Source organism: Camelus dromedarius, chromosome 21 (assembly GCF_036321535.1).
Source record: "Camelus dromedarius isolate mCamDro1 chromosome 21, mCamDro1.pat, whole genome shotgun sequence".
NCBI lineage: Eukaryota > Metazoa > Chordata > Mammalia > Artiodactyla > Camelidae > Camelus > Camelus dromedarius.
Genome location: NC_087456.1, coordinates 6,330,087 through 6,350,272, shown reverse-complemented (window position 1 = coordinate 6,350,272; position 20,186 = coordinate 6,330,087). Strand labels below are relative to the sequence as shown.

General features: G+C 51.3%; 1 protein-coding gene across 4 annotated transcripts in view; it reads left to right on the top strand.

The window, feature by feature from the left end:
* The window catches only part of LRRN2 (leucine rich repeat neuronal 2), a 60,457-nt gene that overhangs the window by 18,258 nt on the left and 22,013 nt on the right, over positions 1–20,186 (top strand). Inside the window, exons 1-2 of one of the 4 annotated variants that reach the window (XM_064477103.1) lie at positions 10,917–13,465; positions 14,712–14,792. The exons of 2 other annotated variants lie outside the window; for them this stretch is intronic. The gene's annotated coding sequence lies outside the window, so the exon portion shown is untranslated. Of the gene's footprint in view, positions 1–10,916; positions 13,466–14,711; positions 14,793–20,186 lie in introns of those variants that run through there. One more of the 4 variants, XM_031438760.2, reaches the window with a different exon arrangement.

Below are 20,186 nucleotides of genomic sequence, written 5' to 3'. Positions count from 1 at the left end.
TCCTGCTTCTTGTCACCACCACCCTCTCAGCTGCTTCCCGTCAGGCTGTGCTGGTGCAGGCTGCACAGACAATGGGTGGGTCCGGCCAGGGCCCACCCTAAGCTGAGAAGTCCATCGGGGCATCTTTGCCTGTAGGAGAGGAGCCGAGTTATTGCCACTCGGCAAGGGCCTCTGGAGGTTTAATTAAGGAGGATTTGTGGAGCAGTTGGAAGCCTCAGGTGTGGAGCCTAAATGTGGTTAAATGATTGGAGAGGCACTGTGGGCTGGACTAGTCACGACCCGGGCCCAAGGCCCAGGGGACCGGCTTGCTTAAGCATCTCTGCCATCCGGCTGTTTGGAGAGGTGAGGTGACAAGAGAGCCAACCCCAGCCCCCTGGGACATGGTGGGGATAGGTGGGGTCTCCAGGGTGGGACTTCGACGGAGAAAGTTTGGAAACATGTCCCATGGCCTCAGAGGGAACCTGTGATTTTAGTCCAGCCAAGGCCTTACCAAGGGCCGTGTGTCAGAGAGACAGACAAAAGGGGTGAGCCTGCAGGCCCCGCCCTCCAGGGACGGCTAATGGTGTTGACCTGGCCTCAAAGCAAGTAAGAATAATCAAAGGCCAAACTAAATGGCACGGGCCCTAAAGCCAGCGATAGCTGGTGGAAAAGAGAGACCATGTTAATGGGAGAAGGTGACCCCGAGGAGGTGCGACTGGCTGGCTGCTGATAAACAGGCCTGGGACGTGCCTCTCGGGGGCGGGACCGCCTTGACTCAGAGACTCAGGGAGGAAACAGGGGAAAGCAAATACAGATCTGGTAAGAAGTTCACAGAGGTTTAAAACAAGACTTCAAAGTAATTTTTACCTTCCTGCAGGCCTTTTGGGACTGTGTCCTCAGACCCCTGGGAGTACACGAGCACCCTGTCGTCAGAGGCACTTCCAAGGAAGAGTTGACTCATCTCCCTGAAGGGAGTGGAGTGATGCTCGGGGAGGTGGAATGGACTGTGGGGACGATGGGCTTGCTAGGAGGTGGCAATACTGGGGCAGAAGATGTGGCATGTCTGATTTAGGACCCGTGGTTTTTTGTTTATTTCCTGATTTCTTTTTTGCATTTATTTGTCATGTCTTTGCCAGTCAGACTTCCAGACAATAAGCATTAAACAAGAGTGTTTATCATCATCATAACATTCTATCTACAATGAAGAAATTAACCACTGTTATATTTTACATTCCAATTATTGTAGCATAAGAACACATGAAGCTTAGGACCAGTGTTCCAAGGACTCGAGCTGAAGTTTGGTAGCTGAGGGAACTGAATGGAGAGAAAAGATGACAGCAGTGGATGGTCACTGGGGTGGCACTGCCAGTGTGACCAGAGAGCACAGGAGGACGGAGGGGAGGCAGCCGGGGAAGAAGGGGCGTTGGGCCTGCAGGAGAGGCTGGTCCCAGAGGGAGGGCGAGCGCAGAATACAGACAGAGTTCCAAGAAGGAAGGGCTACTAGCCCTGCTGCTGAATGATTCCGTCAAGAGCTCCTGGGGGTTGAAAGCTGAGAAAATGCTATGAGATTGAAAAGCAACCCACAGGCATCTAAGCAAGAAGGGCCTGTGTTCGGGGGGAAGACCAGAAAAAAGCGGCATTTTCACTGTTGATTTTAAAGGTGGAGAGAGGGTGAGCGAAGGACTGTTTCCTGAGGAGGTGGGAAGGGATGAGATTGATTTTTATTGTTTTTAAAAATATTTTATTTTATTTATTTTGGTGCAGGGTAATTCGGTTTATTTACTTACTGATTTTAATGGTAGTACTGAGGATTGAACCCAGGACCTCGTGCATGCTAAGCATGCACTCTACCACTGAGCTAGACCCTCCCCCACCATGAAGCTGGTTTTTAGAAGGAGAAAACCCTTTCCTTAAGCCAGAGGGAAGGAAGCGAGAATGGGCAGCTGGGCAGAAGTGTGGGAAAAGAGGCACAGTGCTGAAGGGCAGCAGAGGTCAGGCCTGCCCATCCATCAGCCCGCCAGTTGGCAAGATCACCTGTCCGGAAGACAGGAGCACAATGCGCAGCAGACCTAGAAGAGGGCTCTGCAGAGTGTGCCAGGGCGGCAGTGAGAGGCCAATCAAAGGATTGCAGCAGAGAGGGCCTGGTGAGACTGGAATCATGCAGCTGTCGTGTGGTTGGACCGTTGGCTTCCGTAGTTCCTTCCTGCAGTGGTTTGGGAGGAGAGCAGCGGGGCAGGGGCAGGGAGAATTGTTCATCTTTCCACTGAGACAGGGGCGGCACTGACCGCAGATACCTTTGCCTCACTTCCTGGGGCCTCCGCTCCTAGGAGGCCCAGCCTTCTAGAGACCCTCCCAGCCTGGCCTCTTCCTCTCGCTTTCACCTGGCCTTTTTGTCTGGGGAGGTCCCCACTTCTCAGAGCTTGAGGCTGTTTCTTCTTGGCCTGACTTACAATGGATCCTGTTCTAAAAGAGCCCCATTTGCCCTCACTGCTCTCTGTGCACTGTTCTCATTTTTCTGCCCTGCTCAATCTTGCAACAGCAGCTTAATAGCCTGCGAGAGGGTCAGACTGGGAAGATGAATGCCAGCCTGTGGGGGACTGCGCCCCGCCTCTCCGTTAGTGGGGTGATGGAAGGCGGGAAGCAGGGAGTGGATAATCTAAGGAAACACAACAGTCACAACAAGCACCTTGCAGGAGAATCCAAACAGTGTTTCCACTCGTGCTTGGAGTGCGCTGTGATGACTTGAGTGCCCTGATTTGCTGTTCTAACTAGATCTGATTTGGAGAGCGCTGGTTGCATTTCCCAGAGTAGCGTAGGCAGTGAGGAGAAACCAGGATGGACAAAGAATGTTTGCTGGGGAGAAGCCACCAAGTGAATAATCCCCGAGTGCACACACAGGCAGAACAGAGGGTCTATGATGGCTGTCCCTGTACGAAGACTTGGCACATCAGAGCAGTCCAGATACTGGCAGGTCACCCCCAAATACAGCATTCCTCTCTTGTAGTGTGTTGACCCCTGATGGCCAAGTTAACCAAGGGCGAAGTCTTGGGAAAAGCCCTTGTGGGTGGAGTCAGGGCAGGTGTCCAGGATGACACATCCCTGTTCCCACCTGTTCCTTGCTGACGTGCCCCAGGTCCGTGAGCTGAGGCCTCTAGATGTTTTTTGCCAGAGGAACTCTGAAGGCTCCCAGGGCTTCTGTCCTGCCCTCCCACCCAACCCCAGTGTTGGTTAAAGCTTCTTTTGCACCGTTGGCATCAGTCCAAGTGAAGGATGGAGGGGAGAGCCCCTGAGGCAAAGAATATGAATGAGGTTGAAGGAATATCCCAAAAGGCCTTGGGAAGTGACCCATTTGAGAAACATGGGCTCTGTCTCAGCTCCAGCGTCAATGTCCAGTGTAGTCTGGAGCGACTCACCAGAGCTCTTTGGACCTCCATCTCCCTGCCGAGGTCATTTTTCCATCTCAGTCCCTAAAGGGGTTTAGCAAAACCAGTCATCATGAAACCAAGCTGTGCTCTAAGCCGTGGTGTCTCCAGATTCTCTGAGACATGACCAGGCTGGACTGTGTTTCTCAGTGTCCGGACAAGGGATTGTGGCAAATTTAGAGCCATCTGGCCTGTGCCTTAAGGCCCAGTTCCCAGCTACTTACCAGCTGTTTGATCTCGGGCAGGTTAGCCTTTGCCTGAATTTCAATTTTTCATCCAAAAAATGGGACTTATACCTGTGTGACACAAAGTGTTCATGAAAATCAAGTAAGATAATGTCTGAGAAAGCATTCTGCAAATTCTTAAATGTCTGATAATGGAATGTGCCTGGACTCTAGCAATCCACACACAACAAATGCGTGTCCCCAGCAGCTGTGACAGAGAGACTGGCAGGGGGACAAGCCCTGGTCTTTGACGGCAGCTCAGTGATGGGCCCCGAGCCTCTCAACCGGTTTGAGGTTGAGAGGGAGAGATAGCAGGAAATACAGAAAGACTGCAGCGGTTTGAGTCACACGGACCCGAGTTCAAATTCCAGCTGTTCGTGAGTTTGTGGCTGTGGACAAGCTGGTGAATGTCTCTTGGTCTTAGTTTCATCATCTATTAAAACAGATGTAAGTCACGTCAGAATTACCGTGAGGATCAGATGACATGGTGTTTCGATAAGGTCTGGCATATGGTGAATGCTTCCCAAATGTTGCTCCTTTCCCTTTTCTCAAGCCCCATATCTGACTCCCCTCCCAGGCCTCCAAGTCAAGGGCAGCTCAAAAAACATAATTTGCCATTTCCAGACACTCATCCGTGGAAATGCCGCATTGTCTCCACCCGTCCCAGGGTCTCCTCTTTAGCCCCGTGTCTCAGTCTTGGATTCCTTCTTCCTGTCCAAGGACAGGCGCTTGCTGAGGAATGCACAACTGATCAAACACAGTCTCGTCCCTGTGGGGTCATTAGGCCATTCTGCGGAACTCCACCTCTGCTGGGGACCAGCCTTCCCCAGCCACCACATCTGCTCGACGTTCTCCTGGCCGTCCTGGGGCAGGGTCCCTGGGGACAGGAGTGCTGGAGAGGATTCCTTGCTCAGGGTAATTCTCTTCCCCGATGAGGGGCCCACTCCCTGTCCTGATTTTTGTTAGGCCAGAGAGCTGCCTCTCACTCCCCACTGCCACATCTATCTGACCACAGTGCTTCCTCGATGCCGCAGTATGGCCAGCCCCGGACCCTTTCTGCCAAGGGTGTCTGGGAGCCCTTAACCCCCTAGCTGCCCACTGTGGCTCCCAGCAGGATGGCACCTAGGCCGTTAGACAGGACAGACCTCCAAGCCCCATGTGGTCTTGTTTGATCCGTGGACCACTGTCTCAAAATCACTCTTGGGGGGAGCAGGGGGTTGTTAACAATGCAGATGCCCAGACGGCACTCCAGACCAACTCAATAGTTCCAGGGTGTCCAGAAATCTGCATTTTTAAATGCACTCCCATGTGATTTAAATGCACAGTTAAGTTGGAAAACCATTGGTGTGACTTTCTTTTCCTCGTTTGTATTGATGCAGAACTCACACAGTGACGCGCACAGATCCTAAGCAGGCAACTTGGCGAATCTGTCCGCAGGGTATACCATCCCCCCCGTGTTGCCACAGCCCAGATCAAGACGCAGAACGCTTCCCGCCCCCCAGGAAGGCTCCCTCGTGGTTCCGACACTCAGTGGCACTGTTCAGAGTTCTAGCAACATACATGAGTTAGGCGATTTTTGAATTTCATGAGACTATTCAGCTTTTTTCCCTCAACACTATGTCAACGCTGACTACTTTTAAAGGCCCCAACAATTTATCCTCCATTCCCTGCACTTTAGCGAATCTCTCAAGATAGGTTGGTAGATAGGACCCAATAAAAAAGGGAAAAAAGAAAACGGATTTTTCCAGGGCCTAACCCTAACTCTGCTCATTGCAGTCTCTCCCCTGCCCTCCCCTCCTTAGGCCTTGGAGGAATCGCGTTTAGTCGCCATCCTTCAAGCCTTAGTGCTGCAGGAGGCTCGGGGCCCATCACTGAGCTGCCGTCAAAGACCAGGGCTTGTCCCCCTGCCAGTCTCTCTGTCACAGCTGCTGGGGACACGCATTTGTTGTGTGTGGATTGCTAGAGTCCAGGCACATTCCAGACAAAATTGGCCAATTTAAGCTACAAATGAAAAGACAAATGAGATGGAAATTGCACAGAACAAGCCTACCTCTCATCAGTAGGTATCAGTCCTGACGTGCTGAGCTGTGCAGCCTGTTCAGGCCTTTCCCTGCAGCTGAGGTCAACAGGGCTTTCCCGGTGCCGGGGACCACTAGCTCCTTCGCACCCAGCCAGGAAGAGGAGCGGCCGAGGCTTTGAGTGGAAGCCAGCAAGGGTGTGGGGTCAGGGGTACGGGCACACGACCCAAAGCAGATACGGATACAGGGCAACACAGAAAGAGGATTCTGTCATTCTAAAAAGAAAAAATATATATACATATTTTGAGCATCTACTACATGCCAGGTCCCATGCTAGGTGTTCAGACTGTAAAGAAGGAGAAGACCTGCCCTCAAGGGGCTCCTGGCCCAGGGAAGAAAAGAGAAAGTGAGATGATGGTGACAGTGACAGAACAGGCAAGAAGACACATTTGTAGAAGGGAGGAGCTGCTGAAAGAGAGAAGTGGGGGTGGACAGGGGAGCTGGAGTTCAGCTCCCACCACTGGAGTGGAGGAGCGAGAACCCTATGGCCAGCCAAGGCCATTTCCCGACCAGGGATGTCCTGGAACCACAGGGACAAAGCCGGAGGAAGGAGCCTGGCCTGCCTGTGAGCCCTGGACCCGGAGGGGCCAGCCATCAGGACAGCCTGGAGAGGGAGCGTCACAGATGGCGTTACAGACATCAACTAACTGGTTCCTGGTAGAGTGTCAAGGGGTAGGGTGGACAGGGAGTGAGTTCACCAGTCCAGGGAATGGGGAGAACTAATAAGCAAGATATTTGGATGGTGGTTTATTTGCTGTTGTGTCAAGAGTCAGAGACCCAGGAGTTCTCAATCCCTGGGTCTCCACATTTTGCATTTTCTGAGTTGAGGGAGTTGCAGAGAGACAGGGCAAATTTGTTTTCACATAGGCCCAAGCTAACTACAATTTTAATAACAATAATAATAATAATAATTAATAATTAATAATAATAATAATAGCAAACACTTATAAAGTACTTACCTCAAGTCAGACTGTTCTAAGTACTTAACAGGTATTAATTCTTTTGCATAGTAAATATGCAGGGGTGGGTGGGAAACTAATGAATTTCAAAGCCAAACACAAGTGACTTTGGAACAATACGTCTCCTTCTCCCCTCCGCACTCTGAAAGTTGATTATGAACTGCCGGCTGCTGGAAGAGCTCTGAGCCAACTCTCCCTCGCTTGGGTGAGTGTGAAGCAGAAGTCCTGGGGGCTGGAAGCAGTGCAGGAGTACTTGAATGATTCCAGATCTTAGGGTGCCAGACAGGCTCACCCTCTCCCTCCTCCATCTCTGAGCCAAAGTGCTTCAAGCCAGGCCCCATGCCAGGTGCTCAGGGAGGGAGGAGGCCCAGGAGACGTCCTGAAGGCTATGGCTGGTCATTAAGGTGAGTGTGGCCATCTCTCCAGGGACCGCTTCCTGTCCATTACCAGAGCCAGAATCCATGCGCACTCCACCACTGTGGATGTCTCTAAGCCCAACTGTCACCAGACAACTAGTTTCCATGGTGACACTGTGGTACGCTAGACCCTTGACATTCTCAGGGGAGACATCATAGCCCTTCATGAATCCATGGATTACAGACTACCCTGTAATTTCCCCCATAAAATGCAGTGAAGTACAGCTGAGAAATGTAACGAGGCTGGCAATCGAGGGCAAATTCACCTACAGCTCAGCTTGCCTGGGGGTTTCCCTGACTCACTCTCAGCTCCTGCAAGTCAGCACTGTACACTATTTCATGCCAGACTGGGGTTGGTTGTTACAGTGGAAACCAGTTTATGATAAACCTGGAATGCCAAATGTCTGCTGCTTTTCAAATGACAGATAGCAGAGAGGGGCTTCGATAAACGTGGTGGACTGAACACATCCAGGTTTCTCTCTGCTGCCACACTGACACTGGGGAAAGGAGCAGACGAGGGGTGAGCCCACAAGGGCGAGGGAGTGGGGACCACAGTGGACCCGTGATGTCCGTGCAGCTTTGGAAGTTGAGGAGCTAACTGACTTGGCTTGCTAGAGAAACTAAAACCTAGCGATCCCACTGGAGAAGGAGTGGACATTGAGAAGTGGACAGATTCCTGCCATTGAACCACAGAAATCCTCAGAAATCAATGACATCTAGAGATGGGATGTGGAGGATGCCAAAAACAGGAGAGTGAAACCACAGAGTGATTCTTCACCCTGTTTCACCACGGAGCTCTCCCCACTTTAACAGCATCCTGGAGAGAACTTAATTCGCCGGAGACGCGGAGACTAAGATGCACTGGTTTGGGGATGTGGGTACAAGTGTGAGTGGAGATGAGACAAGGTATTGAAAAATGGGGATTTGCCGAATGTTTGCAAGCCAAATGGGGGAGCCCCTTGCCCTTTTCCTCCTGTTGGCTCTAGGAATGCTGGTAACTGGGCAAATGGTGACATTTGGGGAACTCCACTGAAACCTCCCAGGGCGAGACCTCCCAGTACCAAGCTCCGCCCCTGCTCACAGAGCTCCCAGTCAGCTTCTAAATACCTCACCCATGAAAAAGAGCCATCGGTCAGGCACTACTAGATTTTTAAGGAAAGCGTCCAATAAAAAAAAAAAAAAAGCATTAGCCAAAACAAACAGATTGAAGACAGTAAATACTATGCAAGGAGCAAAAGAAAACATAAAAACCACCACCACCACGATTGATATCTTCAAAGAGAGGAGAGAGGATTTTATGCCTACAGAACAAGAACAAGGAGCCTTTAAAAAAAAATTGAGGTATAATTCATATACCATAAAATTCTCCCATTAAAAATGTACAATTTAATGGTTTTTAGTAGATTCACAAGGTTGTGCAGCCATCACCAGTGATTCTAGAATGTTTTCATCATCCCCCAAAGAAACCCCATACCCATAAGCAGTTACTCTGCATCCTTTCTCCCCACCCCTTGGCAACCACGCATCTACTTTCTGTCTCTCTGCATCTCCCTATTCTGGGCATTTCATAAGTGGAATCAGGCAATTATATGACCTTTGTGTCTGGCTGCTTTTGCTTAGCATAATATTTTCAAGATTCATCCACATCGGAGCATGTATCAGTACTTCATTCCTTGTATGGCTGGATAACATTGCATGTGTCGTCAATATTGCATGCATGGATGATATGGCATGTGTGGATATTTCACGTTTCATTTACCCACTTATCAGCTGATGGACATTTGGGTGATTTTTGTTTTTTAAGGAAAATGCAGAGAACGAGAATGGAACTCGTAGAAATTAAAAATATATTCCATTTCCTTGAATGAAAGTGATTACATACTTCCCAGATTGCAAGGATCCATTAGGTGCCCAGCACGATTAATGACAAAGGACCCTTGCAAAGACACATTTTGACATTTCAAAATGTCAAGGATTAAGTGAAGATTCTGCAAAGAAAAAGACAGGCTTTAGGATAACAGCAGACTTCTTAATAGAACCCTGGAAGCAAGTAGATAATGGAAAAATGCCTTCAAACATTTGAGGGAAAATTTTTTCAATCTGAAATTATATTTTCAGTCAGTCTATCAATTCATTATGGAGATTAAAGGAAGACGTTTTCAAACATGCAAATTTTTAAGAAATTTACTTCTTTTTGAAAAGTAACTTGAGAATATGTGCCACCAAAACAAGAAAGAGGACATGAAACCCAGGCAGAGGGAAAAACAGATTTACCACCACAGGAAAAAGCCTGAAAGGACATACACCAAAATGTTACCAGTGGTCAGTTAGAGTTGGGAGGTCGAAAGGGAGGTCATTTAAATTTTCTCCATGTTTTTCTCATTTTTTGATAACAATGCTGTATGGTACCTAAGTAGTTACAGAGAGCCAGAGGCAGGAGAGAGGTACAGAGGAGAAAGAGGAAGGATGTGGCTCTCACCTCCATCACCTGCCGTTGCAGATACCCCTGTTGGCCACATCTCACAGCCCCTGGGGCCATATCGGACCTGTGTCCTTCTGTCTGCCCTGCTAGGCTAAGAGCTTCCCCAGGACAGAGCTGGGTCTTAGCTATCTTGTATATCCCTGGCAGAGAAAAGGCACAGAAACAATGCTTGAATAAACATACAGACAGAGAAAGGGAGGAGAAAAAAGAAAAATAGGAAAGAGCAGAAAACTCCCACCAAACATAAATCATAAAGTGAATGAGACCTGGGAGTAAGGATGCGGTCAAAGTTTCACAGACCTCCTGGTCTGGAAATCAGAGAGTTTGAAAGATCAAGGAAGGCAATCAGCCCTGGACTTCCTTAACTAGGGGCCAGTGGAGCCAGCTCCTGGAGTAAACAATCCCTCAAACACAGAACTTCAGAGTTGAGACAGACCGGCAGTCATGTGGCCAGACTTTCATCTTGCAGATCAGATTCAGAAGCTCGGAATTCCAGTGAGTCCCTTCCTGCTCTGGGCCTCAGTTTCTTCCACTGAAAAATGAGGAAGGAAAACGCTGTGGCTGGGCTGGTGACTCCCAGCTCTAACCACCTGAGGCTCTTACAACATACATCCCAGGAGCCTGAGGACCAACGGTGCGGAGGCTGCCGAAGGCGCAGGCTCCCGGGTGGGGGGAAGGCTCCACGTCCCAGCAAGCTCTCTCCATCTGTGGAGGCAGCTTCTGAAATGGATGCAGGTGCAGGACAGCCTTGGGCCGGCTCTTTCTCCCCCAAGAGGTAGACACTGGCCTGGGACAGCAAGTGTGGACCCAGCCGCCTACTTCAGAATCACCTGCCTGGAAGCACATTCAATCTGCAGGTTTCTGGGCTCCACCCCCACGCCTGCAGAATCAGGGACTGGAGGAGTGGGAAGGGTACTTGTGTGTTAACAAACGCTGCAGGTAATTCCTGGGCGCACTCTGATTTGAGAAATGTTGGATTCAGGGGGCTGGGATTCGATTCAGGATGGGAGGTTCAGTGCTCACAATCGAAATAGCCACCATTTCTGCAGTACCTACTCCACGTGGAGCACTTTTTGACATCTCTAATCTTTACAACAACCACCCTGCGAAGTAGGTATTATTATTCTGATTGTACAGAAGAGAAAACTGAGACCCAGCACGATTAACTTGCCAGACATCACCCAGCTAACGAGATAAAGAGCCAGAATTTTAACTGGGTCTTTGCATGCCCACTGCACAACTTTGGCTTCCTGCTTAGGCCAACAGCTGCTGTTTACGTGCGTGCCTCCAGTGTTTGGAGGTGACCTGCTGCTCTGGGAGGGGGATGGGTTCTTGTAAAGGCGGGGCTACCGTGGGGGCGGAGCGGAAGGGCGTGAGGACCCCACAGTTTGTCTCTGCTTCTCCCTTTCCCTCTACCTCTCAGGCTTCTTCAGGCTCACAGGCTTGAAGCCGCCCGACCTCTGTCTTCCCTTCTTCCTAGCCTCCTATTGTCTCACTAATTAAAGGCGCCTTGAGTAATTCCCCCTGCTGCGAGCCGCTGGCGCTGCGCCAGCATCCCGCTGGGGACAGCAGCCGCGGGCGCCTGGTACCCGGGCGCCGAGGAGACACCTGGGCGCTGGCGTGGGACAGCTGGGGAAGGAGGCAGAGCGGGGCAGAGAGGACGTAGCCCAGGGACCGGACCGGAAAGGCAGAGGTAACTAAGCTCCGCAGCCAGGAGGAGAGGGTTCTGGAAGGAGCCCTGAGAATTCTCCCCAATGCTCCACCTCTGAGCAGGGACCTCGGAACCCACCCCTCAGCTGGGCAGATGGCAGGAAGTCAGGCAGCTGCAGTGCCTCCTCCTGGCAGCTAGGCTGGAAGCCCCTGGCACTGCTGGCTCCTGACCAGCTGCACCTTCTGACCAGCTGTTTCCCCAGCCCCGCCTCTCTGCCAACGTTCCCCCCTCCTCCTACCCAGAACCCCCAGACCCTCAGTCTCTTCCTGCCTGAGGATCCCAAAGGGCAGAAGCCTGAGGCCAGGTGGCTGCCCTGAGGGGTGGTGAAGAGGTGGCGGACCTGTCCAGGAGAAGGCAGGGACTGCCTTGCCCCAGCTGGGTTCAAAGCCAATTCACCTGGGACTTCAAACAATTAATTTCCCCAATCTGCAAAACGATCAGCTTCAGAGGGAAAACAATTAGCCTGCTGCAAATTGTAATTGTCATCTCACTCCTGATTTTAATTTGGACTAATGAGGGCTAAGTGATTCGGGCTCCCTCCCCTCCCACTGCCCCATGGCCCTGGGTCCTCACCTGCCAGCGGGCATTTATCGCTGGGCTGCCCGTTTTGCACCAGAGGCTGAGGGAGGCCTGGGGTCTGGCATGGGGCAGGGTTGGGCTGAGCAGGGGCTGGCAGGAGGGAGGCAGGAAGAGAGTACCTGGGGCCCACAGGGGAGCTGCCTGTTTACAAGGCTCCTAGGCAATCAAAGTTTTATTGAACGGAATTGACTACCAGCTCCATCCTCTGTCACAGCCAGTTACCTCTGGTGGCGCGGTCCCTGGGGACCCAGCTTCCAGGAGCAACTGCCGACCTCCCTTGGTTCAGGCGCCTCTGCCCCGCCTTGCTCTTCCCCACCCACTGCCTGCTCTCCTGTGGTGAGGCTGCGATTCCCTGCAGCTGGGAGAGGGATCCAGTGCCCGCCATCTGCTGCTCATGGGGGCTGCTGTGGGTGACTTTGCATCATTTAGCCTAAGCCCGCTTCTGCTAAACAAACCAAGGCCTGGAGCAGGGACTTGCTCAAGGTCACACAGGGGGCCGGCCTCAGGAGGAGGAACACACCGCCCATCATCATGCTTCTTATGGCTTACTTGTCTCTCCTCTCCTTGGGTGCTGCTTTGCGCTCTTGCTCATGGCTCCGCCCCCAGCACAGTGCCTGGCATCCTCAAGGATGCAGGACAGGAGGCACCGATAAAGTCTGGAGTCTGCCACGCCCCTCCCCCCCACTTAGCCTCATTTCCGGTTAGGCTGGTTTGATTCATTCATTCACATGTTACATTCATTCATTCATCACTGCAGCTGTGTGCTGGGAACCATGTGAGGTGCCGGGATACAAAGACAAATAAGACCCATTCCTGCCCTTCAGGACCTCACAGCTCGTGGTTTTCATGTGTGGAGCTGTTCAGACCTGGGTCCTCAACCCCCAGTAGGTCACTATTTAGTGGGAACTGACCCTAATCCAGCAGGTAAGGGTATGGACGCTGGCTCCTGCCCCCGCTGTGGTGTGACCCTGAGCTCCCCCACGTTGTTAAGTTGCTGCTGCTTGAGGAGTTCTGTTTGGAAGCAGGAATTCTGAGTTCTTACCCTAGCTTTGCCATTGGCTCTCTCGGTGTCCTTCACGAATCCCTTCCTCCTTCCTGAAGCCAGGGTCTTGGGGCTCCGGTGCCTCCCTCGCTACCTTTTATGACTCCGGCAGAAGCTCACCCCGCTGCACGCTGGTGGCAGCGCCGTGGCTGGTGGCAGGCCGTGTCTGGGCAGGAGCTGCCGGGGTCCGGGCTGCCCCCACCACGGAGTAACCTGAAGTCTGGAGCCTCCCATTCCTCGTAGGTAAAGCAGGGCTGGTGGTGAGCAACGGCGTGCTTGGAGGCCAGGCAGGTGACATGTTTGCACAGCAGCGGGCGGGCGTGGAGCGCCCCACGGGACCCCTTGAACAAAACCCGCCTTGCCGCACAAGAGGCATTGTTGGTTTACCCTGGTGGGCGCCACTGCATCTTGGGTGCAATCCTTCAGTTTGGGGGGACCACTGCCCAGAGGCACGTGGGGATGTGGAAAGCACATGGAACTAGTTGAGAAGGGATTTCCTCGCTGATCCACAGCTTCCTGGACCACTGGATTGAGTCCTCTCCCAGGCTTCCATTCGGGCAGGCTGCTGGGCCGGTAAGCTTTATCCCCCAGGGAGGGCATCCTGGGGAGAGGCCACAGCTTCACCCGGGTCCCGCCCAGGCCCCTCTGTCACCGCCTCCTGAGGGAGGCACAGGTGGTGGCTCCTTTCCAGTGTTTTCTGCATTTTCCCGGTTGTCTGCCCCCTACCTGGACCCAGCTCCAGCCCTGTACTGTTTCCCCACTGTTCTTCTTGCCTTTGGTGGTTTTAGCTGGGACACCTGCCTGCGTTCCTTCCCTCCCTCCCGCAACACCCTGCCACATCTCCCTCCTCGGCCTGACCTGAGGGAAGGGCTTGGGGAGGTTGGGTCCACAGCCTCAGTACCCCTTGCCCTTCAAGGGCACTTAGAGCTCATCACTGTATGTCTCCTCACTAAAGAAGAGAAAACAGTGTGGCTGGTTCCTCATCTCAGGACAGCCTTCCCGCAGCCCCTGCTGCGGCAGTGTGACCCGTCTCCCGCCATCTTGGGCTTAGTAAGTCCTAACCAGTTTTTGTCATACCCTCAATAGCTAGGGCCTTCTTTTAATAATTGTGCCTTTTTTAAAACATTTTTTATTGAGTTATAGTCATTTTACAATGTGTCAATTTCCAGTGTAGAATTTATACACACAATTTTTATTTATTCACAATTTTTCAGTTATACATAAACATACATACATTCATTGTCACATTCTTTTTCACCGTGAACTACCACAAGATCTTGTATATATTTCCCTGTGCTATACAGTATAATCTTGTTCTCTATTCTACATATGCCTGTCAGTATCTACAAATTTTGAACTCCCAGTCTGTCCCTACCCACCTCCCCTCCCCCTTGGCAACCACAAGTTTGTATTCTACGTCTATGAGTCTGTTTCTGTTTTGTATTTATGTTTTTGTTTTTTTTTTTTTTTTAGATTCCACATATGAGCGATCTCATATGGTATTTTTCTTTCTCTTTCTGGCTTACTTCACTTAGAATGACATTCTCCAGGAACATCCATGTTACTGCAAATGGCGTTATGTTGTCATTTTTATGGCTGAATAGTATTCCATTGTATAAATATACCACATCTTCTTTATCCAGTCATCTGTCAATGGACATTTAGGCTGTTTCCATGTCTTGGCTATTGTAAATAGTGCTGCTATGAACATTGGGGTGCAGGTGTCTTTTTGAAGTAGGGTTCCTTCTGGATATATGCCCAGGAGCAGGTAATGGTTGTACCTTTTAATGCTTCCCTCCTGTCTCACCCTGTCTTTAAGGCCTTGGAGTTCAGGGTCAGAGAGAGAAACCGTCAACCCCCAGCCAGACTTGGTCAGAGGCCTGGAGGACTGGCTAACACTGTAAGTCTTCAGATTGCTGTCAACACCATTTTCCTGCCTTGGTCCCCCTGGTCATCCCGACCTTCATCCCTACCCTGCACTCGCCTGTAGCACTAGGAGACTCGGTAGAGAAGAAGGGCTGGTTGCTGGCAGCAGCGGGAGCCCAGACAGCTCTGTAAGAAGGGTATTTATTTCCCCAGGGGTTAGGCAATGCTGTGATGCTCCTGGGTAAAGGCTTTAAGGCCATCTCCACATTCTCTAGACACTTTACGATCAGAGCACTTTGAGTTCCTCAGTTGGCCATAGCCCCAGGCTTCACACACTGAGGGTGAGGGGGCTTCAGCACCACTCCCAGTGGTTCCAAATCCCAGCCCAGAGGGCAATGGTGCCTGCCTTAGGCACAGGTGCATCGCGTCACCCTAGGAGGTCAGAAGCACCAGCACTGCACCTCTGCCCTTTAGGCCACTACTGCCGCTTGCCCCTCATAAAGATTCAGGTGGGAAAACCAGAGCACACAGAAGTCAGGTAATTCAGACAAAGGGTCATATAGCTTTGGGGAGGATTCAGAAGTCATCTGAATGAATCCCTTCATTTTACACTTGAGAAAACCAAGGTCTACAAATGGGTAACAGTTTCCCGGATTCTCACAGACAGCCGGGAAAGCTCAGCGTGCAGCTACCTAGTGATGAGGCCAGGAGCTCCTTCTGTCCTGGCTCCTAGGAATGGGCAAGGGGAGCTCACATCTTCCACGTATCACTTTATTTAATCCTCACAACAACCTCACAAGAACTCACTCCCATAATGTCACATTTCACAAGATGAGGAAACTGAGACTTGAAGAGCTTAAGTGACTCAACCAAGAGTCCTTGAGGAAGTGGTGGAGGTGGGGTTTGAATTTTTCTGATCCGGTCTGTGCTAATGCTGTTCAACAGAAGTATAATGCAAACCACGTGGGTGGTTTTAATATTCGGGTAGCCCCATTAAAAAGGTAAAAAGAAAGAGGTAAAATTAATAATATTATTTAACCCAATAATATATCACCCAAATTATCATTTTAAAATGTCATCAGTATAACACATTTATTAATGAGATATTTTGCATTCTTTTTGCACATTAAACCTTCACAAGCTGATGTGCATTTGCGTGTACAGCACATCTCCGTTTGGACCGACCACATTTCAGATGCTCCGTGCTCTCTTACGGGGCTACCATGTTGGACAGTGCAGGCCTCTGTTCTCACCGCTGCTCCTTTCTGCTGAGTCACAGAGTGACTTAGCATGGAAATCAGAGCCAGCTCCCTGGCCTCTGCTGCCCCGGACTTCCTCCTGTTCTCAGGCTGCAACCCTCCTCTTCCTTTAGGCTCTTTCAAGATTGTCTCTTCCTCCCTCCCCTCTCTCCTTAGCTCTCTCCTGGAGGACTCGTTGTCAGACAAGAAACCTTTAAACAGGTGAGACAAAGGTGACAAATATGCCTCATTTACATTCAGGTTCTATCTGGCTTTTTTGGCTCTGTTGAATGGCACCTCTATCAAAACATCTCATTTGGAAATGTCAGTGTGGCTTTTGATAAGTCATCAGTCACCCTGATGGCGGCTGACAGGCGGGGAACCGTGTGCTGGTATCTAATACACTGTGGAACAGGTCTTTTGCAATTGCGTACTATTTTATTTATTCAACGTGGCATGAAATCTCTCTTGAAGGAAAGAAACTATTAACCCTGCCACACCAGGCTCCTTGAGGCCTTCTTTTCTCTTTAATTTTCCAGCCTCTTTTTTTTTTTTTTTTTTTTTTTTTTTTTTTTTTTTGCCTCCTTGCTCTATTTCTACCTGGAGTCAGAATCTTCTGGTCACTGCAGGCTCCCTGGCACCGTCCTCTCCCGCTCCAGCAAGAGTCAAGCCAGCCGCCCACCTGGCACCCATACAGGAGCTGTAAAAGCTGCTGGCAGCTGCTGCAGGGCCCTGGCTTTGGATCCAGGTGCTGAGGTTGCCTGTGAACCTCACCTGGGCCTGAAACAGCTCCCTGCACCAGGAAAGCCAGCCTTCTTCATAGCCATTGTTTATTCCTTGGTGTGATTGCTGGTCCCCCCTCTCTCCCCCTCTCTCCTTCTGGCCCTCCCCCAGCTCCCACAGTTCCCCAGTCCCCTCCGGGCTGTGCTGCTCCTGAAGGCACCTTCAATCCCTGTACCTACAATCCCTGTTTTCTCTCAATTTCAATGGAAACAAGAGTAGATTTTTGAAAAGGAGCTTTCACTAAAAATTTAAGAAAAACAGTTACAACAGCAGAATGCAAAAAGCATAGAAATAAGCCCCAAGATTTTTTTGGATCACCTATTTCTGATCAACAATAAAGGCTCTCACATCCCTGAGATGGGTTGGTTCAGTCCAAGCAGCCTGGTTCCCAGCTCCTTCCCCTCATTTCACCCCTGTGTCTGGAGTCCCCCTCTGTCCTCTCCGTGGAGGGCTTCCTCCCCTGCTCCCCACGCTTCCTCCTCACCCTTTTGGGGTTGAGGCTTTGACCAAGTAGTGCAAGGAACCAAACATGGTGGGATAGACACGTGGGCTGGCTGAAGGCCCCTGGGCTGGGAATTGCTGTGCTGAAAGAGGCTTTCCTCACCGGTCCCCGGAGATGGTGATGCCTGCTCAGAGGCTTGCCTTATGAACCTAAGCCCCAGCGTGAACCCCTCAGACCCGCCTCCAGCCATGTGGGAGGAGAGGCTGTCCAAAGCCCCTTTGACAAGCATCCTCCATCCGTTCTCTCTGTCTCCGTCATTGGTGAAGGAGAAATACCACACACACACGCGCACATGCATACACTCAGTTTTTCAGCGTGGGCCTTTCCCCATTCCTGTTGCCTCTGGGTGCTGTGTTATGACTTCTGCAGAAGACAGCATCTTGAGAAGAACTCTTGTTCTAGAGTGGACCGACCTGGCTCCAGCTGCAGCTCTGTGCAACTTCCCTGCATGGACCCGGGCAAGTGAGTCACCACTGAGCCTCAGTGTCCTGATCTGTGAAATGAGTTAAGGACGCCAGCCTCACAGAGCTTGCCCTAATGCTGCCAGTGGTCATGACGGTTGATTCCCTTCCATACCCCCTTCCTATCAGTCTCCTCTCCCGGTGCAGGGACAAGGTGGACAAGGCCCTGGCTTCGAGTAGGCAAGTGCAGAATCCAGTGGTATGAGCACACCAGCCTAATTGTCACCCGCCTACTCATCCAGTCTAGACACAGCGGTAGGCCTACTCCAGCAGGACCCAAGCTAGATACCCCTTGATGGGGTCTGCCCCCTTTACAGGAAGCCTCCTATTAAGGGGAACCCCACTGCTAGCCATGGAAAATCACACTTGTTCTTTTACCCCAACCCGTGTTTATTGCGCACCAACCACGTGCCAGACCCCATGCACAGTGGCGGGAAGCCGGGACGGAGCAGGCCAGCCCCGGCTCTGGAGACCCTCAAGCCAGTCCGTGCTATGGGAGCAAGAAAGGGGAGGACAGGAGTCACTAAGGAGATGACAACTGAGCTGGCACTGGAGGACGATTAAGAGCTCCACAGGCAGAGAATGGAAGGACATTCCAGCGCAAGTTCAAAGGCCTGCAGGCACAAAAGAGAACAGCCCGTTGCCAGAGGAGGGGAGGGCCTGGAGAGGTGGGCGGGAATGGGATGGGGGGTCGGGTCTGCCCTTTGACCAAAGAGAGCCAGTGGCCTCTCCCATCACCGTGAGAGAGATGGAGTGGAGAGACTGCAATGATCCAGATGGAAAGCCCAGATGGCATTATGGGATGTTGGGAAAGAGCACTGAAGCCCCCCCACTCCCACCCCTCGGTGAGCCATGAAGGATTAGGAGATTCTGATCAGTGTAGGCGGAAGTGGCTTCTGACTGCCATTCACGCATTACCAAGCAGCCGTTCCCCACAGGGCCCCTTTTCTCTGATGTTGCCGTAGTGCAGCAGATGGGTGTAAGTGTGCATGTCCCTACCTATGCCTGCTGGGAAAGAACTCATTTACTGCGCGCCTGCTCTATGCCAACACTATGCCAGCTTCTCTGTCAGTATTACGTCATTGAATCCTCAAGATAACCCTGTGAGGTGTTATTCCCATTTTACAGATATAGGAACTGACACTCAGAGAGGTGAAGTCATTTGTTCAAGGTCACACAGCTAGTAAGAGGCAGAAGCAGGATTTGAACTCAAGTTTTTTATATTCTAAAAGCTTTGTTCTCTGCACTCTGCTGGGCAGAGCATTTGGTTCCCAGCCTCCTGAACCTGATTTCCTTCTAGCCCCTGAGGTTCTGGAGGAATTTATATGACATTGATGCTGCCCTCATCATTAGCAGGCTGTCACTGGGGTGACAGAGAACAGTAGATAGGGAGCTGTCAGGATAGGAGAAATGAGGGGATGAGGAAGGCACTTCATCACCGCCTTTAGATTCATGGCGGCCACAGCTCTGCCTGGCGAAAGGCTCTCTGTCATGGTTCTGCTTCAGTTGTGTCCCCAGACTCACCCCAGCCCCCCTTCTTCAAGCAGGTGGAATCCAGGCCTCAGAGTCCACTGCTGGTTTCTGAAAGATGAAGAGACCCTTATGGAAAGGGACCAACCCTCCATCTTCAAATGACCAAGGAATAGAGCAGGTCTCCTTGTTATCTGGGGGCCAGAGACCCTGCTGTGATGCAAGCTACGGACGGTCTCTCCAGAGTCACATCCCCAAACACAAATGCTCACACTCACACATGCGCATGCACACACACAAACACGCTGGCATACAGTTACAGGGGTTTTCCAGGCTTTCTGTTCACCTGTAGTCTTTCTCTCTGGAGATGCCAGGGGACTATGTTTATGATAAACACAGCCGCTGACTGTGTTTACCCTTCTGACCCCTTCCTTGTCTGGCAGCTCCTGGAGAAAGCAAAGAAGTGTAACTCGGATCCAGTAATTGCTTTTCAAGAGTGTGTTTGGGGAGGTTGAGGCCACACAAGAGCTTGGGCTTTTCTGTCTATTTAAATTGCTTAAGGTCCTTCATGTCCATCAGGGTGTGGGTGGGCTGCCTGGACAATCAGGATTGGGCTCTGTGTCTAAAAACCTGTCAGTCTCCGAGCCACTCAGGATGCTGGCTCTCAGAACGCTGGGAGCTCCCTTCCTTGTGCTGAATTCACTGGAAAGTGCTCTGGAGGAGAAGGCCCATTGCTGCCAGGCCCTGGCCTCCCCCTCCCGCTCCCCCTCAGCCACCTCTGGAAGTTCCAGTCCCTCCCTGGCGGGAAGCACGTGCACTCTTAATAGAGCTGCCTAATCACTTGTTTAAACTAGACATTTGGTGCGTAATGACTCCTGGCTGGGACCAGAAAAAGCCATCAGCCATCCTCTGCAGGGACTAGACCTACCGGTTCCATTGGCTGAAGGAGCAGGGGGACCCCCTCCCAGAGGCCA